The following is an 18,562-nucleotide window of genomic DNA, read 5'->3' as shown; positions in this document are numbered from 1 at the left end:
CTTTTTTTCACCAGTGATTCAATACATCGTTATTGATAAGTCCACTCATTAGTTAAAGCTAGCACAACTGACTTCAACATTCTATCTGATCAAATGGTTTCATTAATATCTCCGAATATATCATGTAATATGTTAGATTCAACATCTATCAAATTTGCTGGAATTTCATCTAAATCTTCACCAAACTGTCTGATATTAGACTCATCAATTAGAAATCAATCGAATTCTAACTCTTCGGGGAGTGCTCTCATATTTTCAGTTAACGTTATATGATTAAAAAAATGAGAATTCTGAACAACTCGTAATACAATTTTAAATCATTACTGAGTGTGATTAATGAGGAACAACGGGCAATATTTGTCTAAAATCTCCACATAATAATACAGTTTTTAAAGAAAGTTCCATCACTTCGAAATTCGTTGTTGTTTTTTATATTGTCGATTCAACCAACTATATAAAATTGACTTTGGAAACAAAATTTTCAAAAAAGTAATTATCACTCAATGCAATTGAAAATTAATCTAGAAATAAAATGAATGACATCAAAGGTGTGTGCATATGTATGTATATACATTTTGCTTATAGAGTGGTGTAATTCATTGCGTCGCCTGATAGGATGGTGAAATTTTATTTTCGAACTTGTGTGTTTTCGATGTTCCCTCATCGTAATTAACATTTTAGTACAGCTAACATTTGCTCCTTCTCTATTCATTAACATTCTCTGCTTTGGTATGCACATAAACATAAATTGAAATAGTAAAAACGAAAGTAATTGACTTTTGACAAGAAAATATAAATAATTAGGGAAATAATATGAAAATATAATTAAAATATCATTCAATAAAAAAGGGTTATATAAATAAAAAAATAGTATATAAAAATATCTAATAGGATTTGAACTTAGGCAAAATATTCCATTGCAATAATTGAGTGTGCTATACAAGCAGCACCACAGACCATATTCAAACAATTTTGTCTAATCTGTGAACGCAAACAGCTATTGTTGTTTACTTGTACTTGTATGTCCATATGTGAATATTCTTGAAATTGCCTTCCTTCATTCGGATGTTCAAATATATTTGCATATATGTACACATATGTATGTCCCTCAATATGTCTTTCTCAAAAAATCAAACATTCGCGCAAGTGACAAAAAAACGTAGACGCACCATCATCGGCCAATAATATTCAAGCAAACTTGCACCATATTTTCTAGGTATTCCATATTACAACGCCAACAAATTCATTCATAAGGAACGTGCGTCTCTGCGCCGAGCTATTTTTTCTGTGCGCCTGGTAAACCACATTTGGTTTTCATATAGAATTCCTACGCAAATGCGAAATTAAGTTTATAAAATGAATGAATGAAATTGAATTCGAATGGTTTCAGTAAAACGAGAAAAATTCAATTTTACAATTTGTATCACTGAAAATCCTACCCAATTCCCCTCGCATTTGTATGTTACCCACAAGCTGCTTACTCACTACGATGATAAAAATCAGAAATTGAAGAATTTGTCTGATGTTCACTTCAGAAAGGAGAATTGCCAACATGACCTATAAGCGATTTAAAATATTATTTTAATTTTTTTCATATTATGCACTATTTATGGCATTAAATTATAAAATTTATATTAAATTGCCATTCATATGAAATCATTAACTACTTCTATATATTCTAAGCACACTGCATATAGTACTTTTATATGTTTACTTATTATCATTATTTCATAGTTTCTCAATTTAGCCCAATTTATCTAAATACGACGCTATGAAAATGTAGCCCAATTGGTAATCGCAATATTTCAAAAGAGCATAAGTCAACTTTCAATAGCAAACCCCTGCAAAAAGGACAAACGAGACAACATAGCCGACCGACATTGTCGCAAAATTGTCCATTGAAACAAATTTTGTCAACTCCGCCACGATGTGCAAAATTCGGCGTTAATATGTATGCGAGCTCATATGTATATATGTATGTTTGTCGACAAAGTCGTCATTTGGTTACTTTCAACAACACAATGTCTGCGCGAACTCGCCGTTATTTCGTTGGCTTTCCACTATACACAGAGGCGTGTCAAGTGAGGGCTCATAATATATTAATATGTTTCTTAATTTGTATTGAAAAATACTAATGCATTAATGACTTATTGACGTAATATAATTAATAGACACTTAAAAATATAAATACCAATAAATTCATACCTATAATCGTTTTTAAAATAAATTCGAATAATAAAAACTATCTGAAATAATTATGTGGCAGTGCGCCCCTAACCCCTTCTTGCTTGTGATCGTTCAACTTACTTCTCGCAAAAAGCAAAAAGTGTAGACAAAAGTCATTGCTTGTGTGGGGCAAGAAGAAGCAAGCATCAGCGTACGTGTATTTAAGAATATATGTGTGATTACTCAGGAAGTAAAATTTGCTATTAAAGTGATTGAATTGAGATATGCTTAGATTCCAATTAATAAAATAAAAAATTAAATAAAATTTCAGTTTCATGAGTTTTAGGATTCGAACGTATAGGCTCCTTTTTGAATTGAACTTAACTGCTTCACGCTTACGACCTTAGCCACCTCAATATTCAAAACGGGGTCGCTTAGCTACCGTTTTATTGCTATCCTTTACTCAGTAAGCAATTACTCACGCAAAGCATATACATAAGTTGGAAAATTAGCCTATTAAATGTTTATTTTATTATAAACTCTGGGGTTTTTACCTGTAATACAGCTTTTAAATTCAGAAGGCTTTTTACAATTATAAATTTTGTCATATCATAGAAATTGAAAACATAAATCTAAATAGGTATGCGCAACGATTTTTCATTTAGGAATATTCGTTGTGTCGATTTATAGCATTTCGCCAGAGAATGTTGATGAGTAGAGAAGGAGCAAATGTTAGCAGTACTAAAATGTTAATTGCTAAGAAGGAACATCGAAAACGCGCAAGTTCGAAAAAAAAATGTCACCACAGCTGTCAATTTACGCAACGAACTACACCACTCTATAAGCAAAATGTATATACATACATATGCACAGATGTTCTTTGATATGCGCATAAACAAAAATTGAAATAATAAAAACGAAAGAAATTGACTTCTGACAGGAAAATTTAATAATCAGGGAAATAATATTAAAATAGAATTCAAATATCAATTCATAAAAAAGGGTTATAAAAATAAAAAAGGACTATATAATATATGATTGGATTTGAACTTAGGCAAAATATTTCACGTTGCAATAAAGAAGTCTGCTATACAAGCAGCACCACAGACAATATTCAAACTCTTATGTCTAATCTGTGAACTCAAACGGCTATTGTTGTTTACTTGCTTCAATGTTCATATGTCTATATGTGAATATTCTTGAAATTGCCTTCCTTCATTCGCATGTCCAAATATATTTGCATATAGACACACATATGTACATATGTATGTCCCTCAATATGTCTTTCGCAAAAAATCAAACATTCGCGCAAGTGACAAAAAAACGTAGACGCACCATCATCGGCCAATAATATTCAAGCGAACTCGCGGCTTATTTTCTAAGTATTTCATATTACAACGACAACAAATTCATTCATAAGGAACGTGCGTCTGCTTCAAAGCAAAGTGCGCTCGTTCATAACTCTGCGCCGCGCTATTTTTTCTGTGCGCCTGGTAAGCCACATTTGGTTTTCATATAGAATTCCTATCGCAAATGCGCGTCATTAAGTTTATAAAATAATGAATGAATGAAATTGAATTTGAATGTCTTCAGTAAAATTGAAGAAGTTTAAATTTTACAACTTCATTTACATTCTCTGATCCTACTATTCCCCTCGCATTTGTATTTCGTGGCAACGGAGATTTCACATGAAGTAATGAGTGTTCATATCTACATACATATGTTGTTTGTAGACAAATTTACAAATATTTTTACACATGATATGAAAATGCCGACGGCAAAACACAATTCTGTACTTTTATGACTCCATAATGGTGTCAAGCACTTGAATTATTTTAAGAAATATATCAAAATACCTATGTTTAAATTATTATTAATAACTCACAAGAAAGTAAAAATGAATTAACACAAAATAATTTAAAAATAATAATAAATAATAGTTCAATAAAAGGGAATATGTTTCAAATAGCATATCAATATTCCCAGTTTGGCAAACATATTATATTCTCTTCAATATTCGCCGTTTGGTTATGTTAAGAGAGCGTATGTTTACAGATTCACCGCTGTTATAAAAGCGAGAAAGTTATTTGTTTCTCGTGCATGTGAGGTGAACTCCTTGATAAAATCCTACAAATTGTTCGCTGTCGAACCTGTACCTTCTCGTTGTTTTAAGTTCTCTGGGCTGACCGTGTCAACGGAGATTTCACATGAAGTAATGAGTGTTCATATCTACATACATATGTTGTTTGTACACAAATTTACAAATATTTTTCTTTCATATTTCTTTACATGTACACATGATATGAAAATGCCGACGGCAAAAGACAATTGTGTACTTTTATGACCCCATAATGGTGTCAAGTACATGAATTATTTTAAGAAATATATCAAAATACTTTATTAGTAACAATTTAAAAGTATTTTGATATATTTCTCATAATAAAGTAAAAATGAATTAATATAAAATAATTTAAAAAATAATAAATAATAGTTCAATAAAAGCAGAGAACGTAAATGAATAGAGAAGGAGCAAATGTTAACTGAAAACTTTTTGAGTACTAATTTGTAGTTCCAGATGAGGGAACATCGAAAAATATAACTTCGAAAAAGAAAAATACACCACACAATATGCGAAATGCTATAAATAGACACAACGAATATTCCTATATGAAAAAACGTTGCGCATACCTATTTAGATTTATGTTTTCAATTTCTATGATATGACAAATTTATAATTATGAAAAGCCTTCTGAATTAAAAATCTGTATTACCGGTAAAAACCCCAGAATTCATAATAAAATAAACATTTAATAGGCTATTTTTCCAACTTATTTATGTGCGTTATGTGAGCAATTGCTTATTGAACAAAAGATAACAATAAAACAGTGGCTAAGCGGTCGGGTTTCCATTTATATAGTGGCTTAGGTCGCAGGGGTGAAGGAGTTAAGCTCAATCCGAATACCAACCTATACGTTCGAATCCTAAAACTCATGAAACTGAAATTTTTTTTAATTTTTTATTTTATTAATTGGAATCTAAGCATATCATAATTCAATTACTTTAATAGCATATTTTACTTCCTGATATAACTAAAATATATCAGGAAAATATGTTCATATGTTTAGGTTTATTGCATATTCCCTTATTATGCGTATTTACACAAATGTGATAATCACACATACATTCTTAAATACACGTACGCTGATGCTTGCTTCTTCTTGCCCCGCACAAGCAATGACTTTTGTCTACACTTTTTGCTTTTTGCGAGTTGAACGATCGCAGGCAAGGAGGGATTGGGGCGCACTGCCACATAATTATTTCAGATATATATTTTATTTATCGAATTTAGTTTTAAAACGATTATAGGTATGAATATATGTGTATTTATATATATATATATAATATATATTATATTACGAAAATAATTCATAAATGCATCAGTATATTTCAATACAAAATAAGCAACATAATAATATACTAAGAGTCTTCAGTTAGAACGCCTCTATGTATAGTGGCAAGCCAACGAAATAACGGCGAGTTCGCGCAGACATTGTGTTGTTGAAAGTAACCAAATGACGATTTTGTCGACAAACATACATATATACATATGAGCTCGCATACATATTGACGCCGAATTTTGCGCATCGTGGCGGAGTTGACAAAATTTGTTTCAATCAACAATTTTACGACAATGTCGATCGGCTATGTTGTCTCGTTTGTCCTTTTTGCAGGGCTTTGCTGTTGAAAATTGACTTATGCTCTTTTGAAATATTGCGATTACCGATTGGGCTGCATTTTCATAGCGTCGTATTTGAATAAAATGGGCTAAATCGACAAACTATGAAATAATCATATTAAGTAAACATATAAAAGTACTATATGGACTGTGCTTGGAATATATAGAAGTAGTTAATGATTTCATATGAATGGCAATTTAATATAAATTTTTTTATTTTAATGCCCTAAATAGTGCATAATATGCAAAAATATAAATATTATTTAAACTCGCTAAGAGGTCATGTTGCCAATTCTCCTTTTTGAAGTGAACATCAGACAAATTCTTCAATTTCTGATTTTTAGCAAATGTTGTGAGGAAGCAGCTTGTGGGCAACATACAAACGCGAGGGGGATGGTAGGATTTTCAGTGATACAAATTGTAAAATTGAAATTTTGCTGATTCTTCAATTTTATTGAAGACATTCAAATTCAATTTCATTCATTCATTATTTTATAAACTTAATGACGCGCATTTGCGGTAGGAATTCTATATGAAAACCAAATGTGGTTTACCAGGCGCACAGGAAAAATAGCGCGGCGCAGAGACGCACGTTCCTTATGAATGAATTTGTTGGCGTTGTAATATGGAATACCTAGAAAATATGGTGCAAGTTTGCTTGAATATTATTGGCCGATGATGGTGCGTCTACGTTTTTTTGTCACTTGCGCGAATGTTTGATTTTTTGAGAAAGACATATTGAGGGACATACATATGTACATATGTGTGTCTATATGCAAATATATTTGGACATGCGAATGAAGGAAGGCAATTTCAAGAATATTCACATATAGACATATGAACATTGAAGCAAGTAAACAACAATAGCCGTTTGAGTTCACAGATTAGACATAAGAGTTTGAATATTGTCTGTGGTGCTGCTTGTATAGCAGACTTCTTTATTGCAACGTGAAATATTTTGCCTAAGTTCAAATCCAATCATATATTATATAGTCCTTTTTTATTTTTATAACCCTTTTTTATGAATTGATATTTGAATTCTATTTTAATATTATTTCCCTGATTATTAAATTTTCCTGTCAGAAGTCAATTTCTTTCGTTTTTATTATTTCAATTTTTGTTTATGCGCATATCAAAGAACATCTGTGCATATGTATGTATATACATTTTGCTTATAGAGTGGTGTAGTTCGTTGCGTAAATTGACAGCTGTGGTGACATTTTTTTTTCGAACTTGCGCGTTTTCGATGTTCCTTCTTAGCAATTAACATTTTAGTACTGCTAACATTTGCTCCTTCTCTACTCATCAACATTCTCTGGCGAAATGCTATAAATCGACACAACGAATATTCCTAAATGAAAAATCGTTGCGCATACCTATTTAGATTTATGTTTTCAATTTCTATGATATGACAAAATTTATAATTGTAAAAAGCCTTCTGAATTTAAAAGCTGTATTACAGGTAAAAACCCCAGAGTTTATAATAAAATAAACATTTAATAGGCTAATTTTCCAACTTATGTATATGCTTTGCGTGAGTAATTGCTTACTGAGTAAAGGATAGCAATAAAACGGTAGCTAAGCGACCCCGTTTTGAATATTGAGGTGGCTAAGGTCGTAAGCGTGAAGCAGTTAAGTTCAATTCAAAAAGGAGCCTATACGTTCGAATCCTAAAACTCATGAAACTGAAATTTTATTTAATTTTTTATTTTATTAATTGGAATCTAAGCATATCTCAATTCAATCACTTTAATAGCAAATTTTACTTCCTGAGTAATCACACATATATTCTTAAATACACGTACGCTGATGCTTGCTTCTTCTTGCCCCACACAAGCAATGACTTTTGTCTACACTTTTTGCTTTTTGCGAGAAGCAAAAAGATAGATCGCAAGCAAGAAGGGGTTAGGGGCGCACTGCCACATAATTTTTTCAGATAGTTTTTATTAATCGAATTTATTTTAAAAACGATTATAGGTATGAATTTATTGGTATTTATATTTTTAAGTGTCTATTAATTATATTACGTCAATAAGTCATTAATGCATTAGTATTTTTCAATACAAATTAAGAAACATATTAATATATTATGAGCCCTCACTTGACACGCCTCTGTGTATAGTGGAAAGCCAACGAAATAACGGCGAGTTCGCGCAGACATTGTGTTGTTGAAAGTAACCAAATGACGACTTTGTCGACAAACATACATATATACATATGAGCTCGCATACATATTAACGCCGAATTTTGCACATCGTGGCGGAGTTGACAAAATTTGTTTCAATGGACAATTTTGCGACAATGTCGGTCGGCTATGTTGTCTCGTTTGTCCTTTTTGCAGGGGTTTGCTATTGAAAGTTGACTTATGCTCTTTTGAAATATTGCGATTACCAATTGGGCTACATTTTCATAGCGTCGTATTTAGATAAATTGGGCTAAATTGAGAAACTATGAAATAATGATAATAAGTAAACATATAAAAGTACTATATGCAGTGTGCTTAGAATATATAGAAGTAGTTAATGATTTCATATGAATGGCAATTTAATATAAATTTTATAATTTAATGCCATAAATAGTGCATAATATGAAAAAAATTAAAATAATATTTTAAATCGCTTATAGGTCATGTTGGCAATTCTCCTTTCTGAAGTGAACATCAGACAAATTCTTCAATTTCTGATTTTTATCATCGTAGTGAGTAAGCAGCTTGTGGGTAACATACAAATGCGAGGGGAATTGGGTAGGATTTTCAGTGATACAAATTGTAAAATTGAATTTTTCTCGTTTTACTGAAACCATTCGAATTCAATTTCATTCATTCATTTTATAAACTTAATTTCGCATTTGCGTAGGAATTCTATATGAAAACCAAATGTGGTTTACCAGGCGCACAGAAATTATAGCGCGGCGCAGAGTTATGAACGAACGCACTTTGCTTTGAAGCAGACGCACGTTCCTTATGAATGAATTTGTTGTCGTTGTAATATAAAATACTTAGAAAATATGCCGCGAGTTCGCTTGAATATTATTGGCCGATGATGGTGCGTCTACGTTTTTTTGTCACTTGCGCGAGTGTTAGATTTTTTGCGAAAGACATATTGATGGACATACATATGTACATATGTGTACATATATGCAAATATATTTGGACATGCGAATGAAGGAAGGCAATTTCAAGAATATTCACATATAGACATATAAACATTGAAGCAAGTAAACAACAATAGCTGTTTGCGTTCACAGATTAGACAAAATTGTTTGAATATTGTCTGTGGTGCTGCTTGTATAGCACACTTCCTTATTGCAATGAAATGTTTTGCCTAAGTTCAAATCCTATCATATTTTTATATATTATACTATTTTTTATTTTTATAACTCTTTTTTATTAAATGATATTTGAATTCTATTTAAGTATTATTTCCCTCATTATTTATATTTTCTTGTCGGAGGTCAATTACTTTCGTTTTTATTATTTCAATTTTTGTTTATGCGCATACCAATGAACATCTGTGCATATGTATGTATTTATATACATTTTGCTTATAGAGGGGTGTAGTTCGTTTCGTACCCTGATAGTTGTGGTGAAATTTTATTTTCCAATTTGCGCGTTTTCGATGTTCCTCCATCGTAATTAACATTTTAGTACTGCTAACATTTGCTCCTTCTCTATTCATTTACGTTCTCTGATAAAAGGGAATATATTTTAAATGGCATACATATTTTTTTTTGAATGTTCTTCAGTAAAATTGAAGAAGTTTCAATTTTACAACTGATCCTACCATTCCCCTCGCATTTGTATTTTGCCAACAAACTGCCTACTCGCAACGATGCTAAAAATCAGAAATTGAAGAATTTGTCTGATGTTCCTTTCAGAAAGGAGAATTGGCAACATGACCTATTAGCGAGTTAAAATAATATTTTAATTTTATTCATATTATGCACTATATATGGCATTAAATTAAAAAAATTATATAAAATTGACATGTATATGAAATCATTAACTACTTCTATATATTCTAAGCACAGTCTATATAGTACTTTTATATGTTTACTTATTATCATTATTTCATAGTTTCTCAATTTAGCCCAATTTATCTAAATACGACGCTATGAAAATGTAGCCCAATTGGTAATCACAATATTTCAAAAGAGCATAAGTCAACTTTCAATAGCAAACCCCTGCAAAAAGGACAAACGAGACAACATAGCCGACCGACATTGTCGCAAAATTGTCCATTGAAACAAATTTTGTCAACTCCGCCACGATGTGCAAAATTCGGCGTTAATATGTATGCGAGCTCATATGTATATATGTATGTTTGTCGACAAAGTCGTCATTTGGTTTTTTTCAACAACACAATGTCTGCGCGAACTCGCCGTTATTTTGTTGGCTTTCCACTATACACAGAGGCGTGTCAAGTGAGGGCTCATAATATATTAATATGTTTCTTAATTTGTATTGAAAAATACTAATGCATTAATGACTTATTGACGTAATATAATTAATAGACACTTAAAAATATAAATACCAATAAATTCATACCTATAATCGTTTTTAAAATAAATTAATAAAAACTATCTGAAAAAATTATGTGGCAGTGCGCCCCTAACCCCTTCTTGCTTGCGATCGTTCTTTTTGCTTCTCGCAAAAAGCAAAAAGTGTGGACAAAAGTCATTGCTTGTGCGGGGCAAGAAGAAGCAAGCATCAGCGTACGTGTATTTAAGCAAAGAATGTAAAAGAACGAAAAGGGGCAGGTTCGACATCGAACAATTTGTAGGAATTTATCAAGGAGTTCACCACACATGCGCGAGAAACAAATAACATTTCTCGCTTTTATAACAGCGGTGAATCTGTACACATACGCTCTTTTAACATAACCAACCGACGAATATTGAAGAGAATATAATTGGTATGCCAAATTGGGAATATTGATATGCCATTTGAAATTTGAAATATATTCCCTTTTATTGAACTATTATTTATTATTATTTTTAAATTATTTTATGTTAATTCATTTTTACTTTATTGTGAATTATTAATAATAATTTAAACATATTTTGATATATTTCTTAAAATAATTCATGTACTTGATAGCATTATGGAGCCACAAAAGTACAGAATTGTGTTTTGCCGTCGGCATTTCACATTCATGCTTCAATTTTTCTTTTCAAATGCATGTGTAAAAGTAATTATGTACGTAAATATGTACTTCTTTTTCGTTTTGGCCCATTTTACATATTTATTAAAGCAAGTGTCAATAATTGCGCCAAAATCAAAGAAATACAATCAAAGAGTCAATCTGTCGAAGGACTGACGCGACGACAAAGCGTCACAACATTGTGTTGTTGGTAGAAAATCCGAGATGTGCCATACACACTCTTACAAACATACATCGCATATGGGCAAGTGCAAAATCAACCCCTATTCATATACAAATAAATCAGGGGAATATTGAATATTTTCTTTAAAAAGTTTCTTGAATTGTAAACCGACAAATATACTATGTTGTCACTTTTATTCTAAAATATTTTAATACTCATATTTGCGGGGTTGTCACTTTTACCTTCTAGAGGGAATATCAGAAATTTGTTCATTTATGATTTCTAGCTTTTGCCATCGTCGCGAAAAGACTCTTGTAGGCAATCGTATGCTCGGGGAGATGTGTAAGGCGTTTGCTGTTATGAATGAAACGACTTAGCTTATTGCAGAGAATGTTAATGAATAGAGAAGGAGCAAATGTTAGCAGTACTAAAATGTTAATTACGATGGAGGAACATCGAAAACGCGCAAGTTGGAAAATAAAATTTCACCACACCTATCAGGGTACGCAACAAACTACAGCACTATATAAGCAAAATGTATACACATACATATGCACAGATGTTCTTTGATATGCGCATAAACAAAACTTAAAATAATAAAAAGGAAAATAGGCAAACTACTTTACGTTGCAATAAGGACGTGTGCTATACAAGCAGCACCACAGAAAATACTCGAACAATTTTATCTAATCTGTGAACTCAAACAGCTATTGTTGTTTACTTGCTTCAATGTTCATATATCTATATGTGAGTATTCTTGAAATTGCCTTCCTTCATTCGCATGTCCAAATATATTTGCATATATGTACATATGTATGTCCATCAATATGTCTTTCGCAAAAAATCAAACGCGCAAGTGACAAAAAAACGTAGACGCACCATCATCGGCCAATAATATTCAAGCGAACTGGCGGCTTATTTTCTAAGTATTTCATATTACAACGACAACAAATTCATTCATAAGGAACGTGCGTCTGCTTCAAAGCAAAGTGCGCTCGTTCATAACTCTGCGCCGCGCTATTTTTCCTGTGCGCCTGGTAAACCACATTTGGTTTTCATATAGAATTCCTACCGCAAATGCGCGTCATTAAGTTTATAAAATAATGAATGAATGAAATTGAATTTGAATGTCTTCAATAAAATTGAAGAATCAGCAAAATTTTAATTTAACAATTTGTATCACTGAAAATCCTACCATCCCCCTCGCATTTGTATGTTGCCCACAAGCTGCTTCCTCACAACATTTGCTAAAAATCAGAAATTGAAGAATTTGTCTGATGTTCCCTTCAGAGAGGAGAATTGGCAACATGACCTATTAGCGAGTTTAAATAATATTTTAATTTTATTCATATTATGCACTATATATGGCATTAAATTAAAAATATTATATAAAATTGACATGTATATGAAATCATTAACTACTTCTATATACTTTAAGCACACTCCATATAGTACATTTATATGTTTACTTAATATGATTATTTCATAGTTTGTCGATTTAGCCCATTTTATATAAATATGACGCTATGAAAATGCAGCCCAATTGGTAATCGCAATATTTCAAAAGAGCATAAGTCAACTTTCAATAGCAAACCACTGCAAAAAGGACAAAGGAGACAACATAGCCGATCGACATTGTCGCAAAATTGTGGATTGAACCAAATTTTGTCAACTCCGCCACCATGCGCAAAATTTGGCCTCAATATGTATGCGGGCTCGTTTGTATGTATGTATGTTTGTCGACAAAGTCGTCTTTCGTTTTTTTCAACAACACAATGTCTGGCCGAACTCGCCGTTATTTCGTTGGCTTGCCACCATACACAGAGGCGTTCTAACTGAGGACTCTTAGTATATTATTATGTTGCTTAATGAGTATTGAAAAATACTGATGCATTTATGAATTATTTTCGTAATATAATATATATTATATATATATATAAATACACATATATTCATACCTATAATCGTTTTTAAACTAAATTCGATAAATAAAATATATATCTTTAAATAATTATGTGGCAGTGCGCCCCAAACCCTCCTTGCCTGCGATCGTTCAACTCGCAAAAAGCAAAAAATGTGTACAAAAGTCATTGCTTGTGCGGGGCAAGAAGAAGCAAGCATCAGCGTACGTGTATTTAAGAATGTATGTGTGATTATCACATTTGTGTAAATACGCATAATAAGGGAATATGCAATAAACCTAAACATATGAACATATTTTCCTGAAATATTTTAATTATCTCAGGAAGTTAAATATGCTATTAAAGTATTTGTCTTTATGATATGCTTAGATTCCAATTAATAAAATAAAAAATTAAATAAATTTCAGTTTCATGAGTTTTAGGATTCGAACGTTAGGTTCGTATTCGGATTGTGCTTAACCCCTTCCCGCTTACGACCTCAGCCACCACAAAAATGGAAAAGCGACCGCTTAGCCACTGTTTTATTGTTATCTTTTGTTCAATAGGCAATTACTCACTCAACGCCCATACATAAGTTGGAAAAATTGCCTATTAAATGTTTATTTTATTATGAATTCTGGGGTTTTTACCGGTAATACAGATTTTTAATTCAGAAGGCTTTTCATAATTATAAATTTGTCATTTAGGAATATTCGTTGTGTCTATTTATAGCATTTCGTACATTGCGTGGTGTATTTTTATTTTTCGAAGTTATATTTTTCGATGTTCCCTCATCTGGAACTACAAATTAGTACTCAAAAAGATTTCATTTAACATTTGCTCCTTCTCTATTCATTTACGTTCTCTGCACATACGCTCTCTTAACATAAGCAACCGGCGAATATTGAAGAGAATATAATATTATATGTATGCCAAACTGGGAATATTGATATGCTATTTGAAACATATTCCCTTTTATTGAACTATTATTTATTATTATTTTTAAATTATTTTATATTAATTCATTTTTACTTTCTTGTGAGTTATTAATAATAATTTAAACATAGGTATTTTGATATATTTCTTAAAATAATTCAAGTGCTTGACACCATTATGGAGTCATAAAAGTACAGAATTGTGTTTTGCCGTCGGCATTTTCATATCGTGTGTAAAAATATTTGTAAATTTGTCTACAAACAACATATGTATGTAGATATGAACACTCATTACTTCATGTGAAATCTCCGTTGACACGGTCAGCCAATGATCGAAGCTCACGTTCTTTGCTTTTATGGCAAAGAGTCAATCTGTCGAAGGACTGACGCGACGACAAAGCGTCACAACATTGTGTTGTTGGTAGAAAATCCGAGATGTGCCGAAAAATAAACGAACGCTCGCTGATTGTCATCGCTTCCCTTGCCGCTCTAACAGCTTTGCCAACAAATCATTGTAGGTATGTATGTTTTTATATGAACATGCATACATATTGACGAAGATTTTTGCCAGCCACGGAAAAATATTTTAGAATTGTGAAATATTTTAAATCGACAAAAGCTTTGTTGCCACTTTTGTCATTGATTTCTGTGTTTGCAGGGTTGTCACTTTTCTCTTCTAGAGGGAATTTCTAGCTTTTGCCATCGTCGCGAAAAGACGCTTGTGGGCAAACGCATGCTCGGGGAGATGTGTAAGGCGTTTGCTTTTATGAATGAAACGACTTAGCTTATTGATTGTGCGCCAGCGTTCATGAATGAGAATGTTGTTGGTGTGTGATTTACTACAAACTTAGGATTTGGCTACCATATTGATTTTTGGTGCTCATGCTATTTGAGACAATTGTTGTTTTTGTACAACAATGTTTGTATTCTGCCTATTGGCTGACGTACTTACATTTGTACGCTTAAATGTATGTAGATTTGTGTATGCATTACTTATTTTGCGCGGTCGTACGCATATTTGTACATACATACTTACATATAGAGCAGTGCGCTCACATGTTTTCATTGATAATTGATAATATATTATTACAAGTATATTATAAAATATAACATATTGATGTACATATGTACATACATAAATTATTAATTTTGTAACAACTAAAATTAGAAAATTATGAAAATAGTAAAATATCATTTCTTGCATAATCTTTCACATTTTATCAATGTAGCATTTGTGCAAAAAAATCATATTTTATCAATTTTTCATCATAAAAATCCTTTATATTGCAAAAAATAATCATCCATATGTGTAGTGGCATTTGTATTTTTGGTTTTCTCATTCATTTCATTTCATGTTTCTCTTTATGTTGGGAGATACGTATTTTGTCAGAGAACGTTGTTATAAATTCTCATTTCTGTTAACTAACAGCAAATACTACAGAAAATGGTGAACTCCTTGATCTCAAATTTTCAGCCGTTCAATCGAGCATCATACAAAATTCAATTTGCACCTTCTCGTTGTTCTAAGTTCTCTGGTTCCACTATCCATCTTCATCATGAGTTTCACAGTTTATAAATGTATATGATTTGATCATAAAAGTTTTGATAACATCTGAAAAGACAAAGCAGTCACACATATGCTCGTATATACATATGTACATATAAAATTATGTGTGCATGTAAGCAAATATGAAAGAACGCATAATATTTGGATTTCTGTCTACATGCAACATATGTATGTATGTAAATATGTACACTAATTGCTTAATGCGAAATCTCCGTTGGCACGGACAACCAATGGCCGAAGCACACTTTTTTGCTTTCATGTCAAAGAGTCAATATGTCGAAGGATTGACGCGCCGATCGCCGATTGTCATCGCTTCCCTTGCCGTTCTAACAGCTTTGCCAACAAATCATCGTAAATATGTTTGTTCATGTATGAGCATGCAGATTTTTGCGAGCCATGGAAAAATATTTTAGAATTGTAAAATATTTTAAATCGAAAAGAACTATGTTGCCATTTTTGTCACTTTTTTCTGTGTTTGCGGGTTTGCGGGGTTAACACTTTTCCCTTCAGAAGGAACATTAGAAAGTTGTTCAATTTATGATTTTTAGCTTCTGCCATTGTCGCGAAAAGACGCTTGTAGGCTAACGCACGCTCGGGGAGATGTGTATGGCGTTTACTTTTATGAATGAGTCAACTTCGCTTAGTAAGAGTACGCCTGCGTTCATGAATGCAAATGTTGTTGCTGTGCGATTTACTATAATTTTGGACAGGCGTCACGCGACATGCAGCACACAGACGAAAAAGTTTGAGACTATGTAATAAAAGCTTCACTTTAAAAAAGCTTGTACGGACAAATTAAAGGTTGAGAGTCCGATAACTATGCTTACAAAGTACCTCGTATAAAGCTTGTGTACCGAAATCGATTTTCAGCGCAGCTTTTCCAGCGAACGTACCTTTGCAATAAACAATAATCAAGCAGCACTGAAGACTTCTTCGCCATACGACATATTATGGTTTGCTTATAGCTTATTGTTTGAATTGTGTTGTGTCCTGTTGTGTTGTGTTTCCTTCTTTTCTTTTCAGAATGAACATCAGAACACTTCTAACGTAAAATGTGAGCGCAATTGTACGCTTTTCGGCCGCTTGTGTGGAAAATTTTATCGCTACAGATTGCATCAAACCAACATCATGATTTATTCTTCCACCTGCCTCACCGGTACGGTTTTTTTAGTCATCGATTTTTTCCATATTATAATTTACTGAAAATCGCGGCATAAAATAGGTGAGAGAGCAGCACATTTTTATTCAATTCATTCTTTTTGGTTTTAATTTCTAAAATTTTTTTTGTTTTTTAAATCTGGACTGTCCCGGCCAAACCGGGACGAATGTTAGAAGAAATATACAATTAGTATAATTTACGTTTTAAGCCTTTTATGGAATTAAATTGTTATAAATGGTGATTCATTTCGAGGTTTCCTACTCTCGTTCGAGTATTTCGACTGGTAACTGCTCCAATCGAATCGAAGCGGCATTGTCCGCATAGACTTTAGACTTTACATATCCCCACAGGAAAAATTATAACGGTTTGATATCACACGTACTTAGTGGCCAATCGACCGGCCCAAAACGTGAAATTATCTGCTCACCGAAGTGTTCTCTCAATAAATCCATTGATTGATGCGATTTGTGGGAAGTGGCGCCGTCTTGTTGAAACCAAATGTCGCCGAGATCACGACCTTCAATTTCAGGCATCAAATAGCTTAATGGCGCGATAACGGCCGCCATTGATGGTTACGTTCTCACCTGCACAATTTTTTAAGAAATATGGACCGATAATTCCACCGGCCATCAAATCGTTGGTTTTTATGAATGAAATGGTAGTCCTTGAATCTCTTAAGGTTGCTCTTCGTCCCAAATGCGGTAATTTTGCTTGTTTACATACCCATTGAGCCAGAAATGAGCCTAATCCCTAAACAAAATTTGATTCAAAAACGTCGGATCTTCTTGGAACTGACAGACTGTATATTATACGCTTTCAATTTATCTCCAAGTCGTACGTCAGTCCGAGTTGCTGCGTACGGCGCCGAATCGACTCTCTATGGACTTCGCTTTGCTGTGGCCGCTATATTTTCTTCACAGCAGGCTGAACGTGGTCTATTCGGTCGAATATTATCCAATAATGAATGCTGGGTTTAAGATAGGTAATGGTGTTGCGAATAGTACGCTTAGTAGCCCGATTATGTTGATCATAAGTTGAGCGAAGCACGCAAAATACCAATTTACAGAACGTGAATTTTCGTAATAAAGTTGAACGATATGTAAACGTTGTTCAAACGCAAGTCTTTCCGTGATAAAATCCAAACAATGTTGAACAAAAATAACATCACAGCTTGCCACGACTCTCGATTGGTCTGTCGAAAAGGGCTATTAAAAAAGTATCTCTATTCGGATCACCCGTTAATATACTCAAAAAGACATTAATTATATTAATTGAAGTAACTCTAATAGTTTCACGCAGTAGCGTAGGTAGGTAGCTACATAGGTAGGCGATTCTTTTCCTGTATATGGACTGATTCCACTGGGACTCAGCTATGTTTATAACATGTTTTTCGATTAAATATCTACAAGTAGCCAGAGGAGTATATATACTCTCTTTACCGGAATCTATTTGTATGGTGGTGCCTGTTCTGGCTAGTTTATCTGCTACACAGTTCCCGGGGATATCACTGTGTCCTGCGACCTATTGCAGGTTTATCGTGAAATAGGATGTCAGATCCGCTAGGATATTAAGGCATTCTTTCACTGTCTTAGACGAAATCCTATAAGACGTTAGATATTTCGGTCTGTCTGGATATATAAATATATTTGTTGTTGTGATCACACTCCTTGTCAATACAATAAGACTTTCTTTAATTGCTGTGACCTCCGCTTGGAAGACACTGCAGTAGTCTGAGCGCCGCAAGTTGATTTTGATATCTAGTTTAGCTGAGAA

This window comes from Bactrocera oleae, chromosome 2 (genome assembly GCF_042242935.1).
Source record: "Bactrocera oleae isolate idBacOlea1 chromosome 2, idBacOlea1, whole genome shotgun sequence".
Lineage (NCBI taxonomy): Eukaryota > Metazoa > Arthropoda > Insecta > Diptera > Tephritidae > Bactrocera > Bactrocera oleae.
This window is presented reverse-complemented; position numbering follows the sequence as displayed.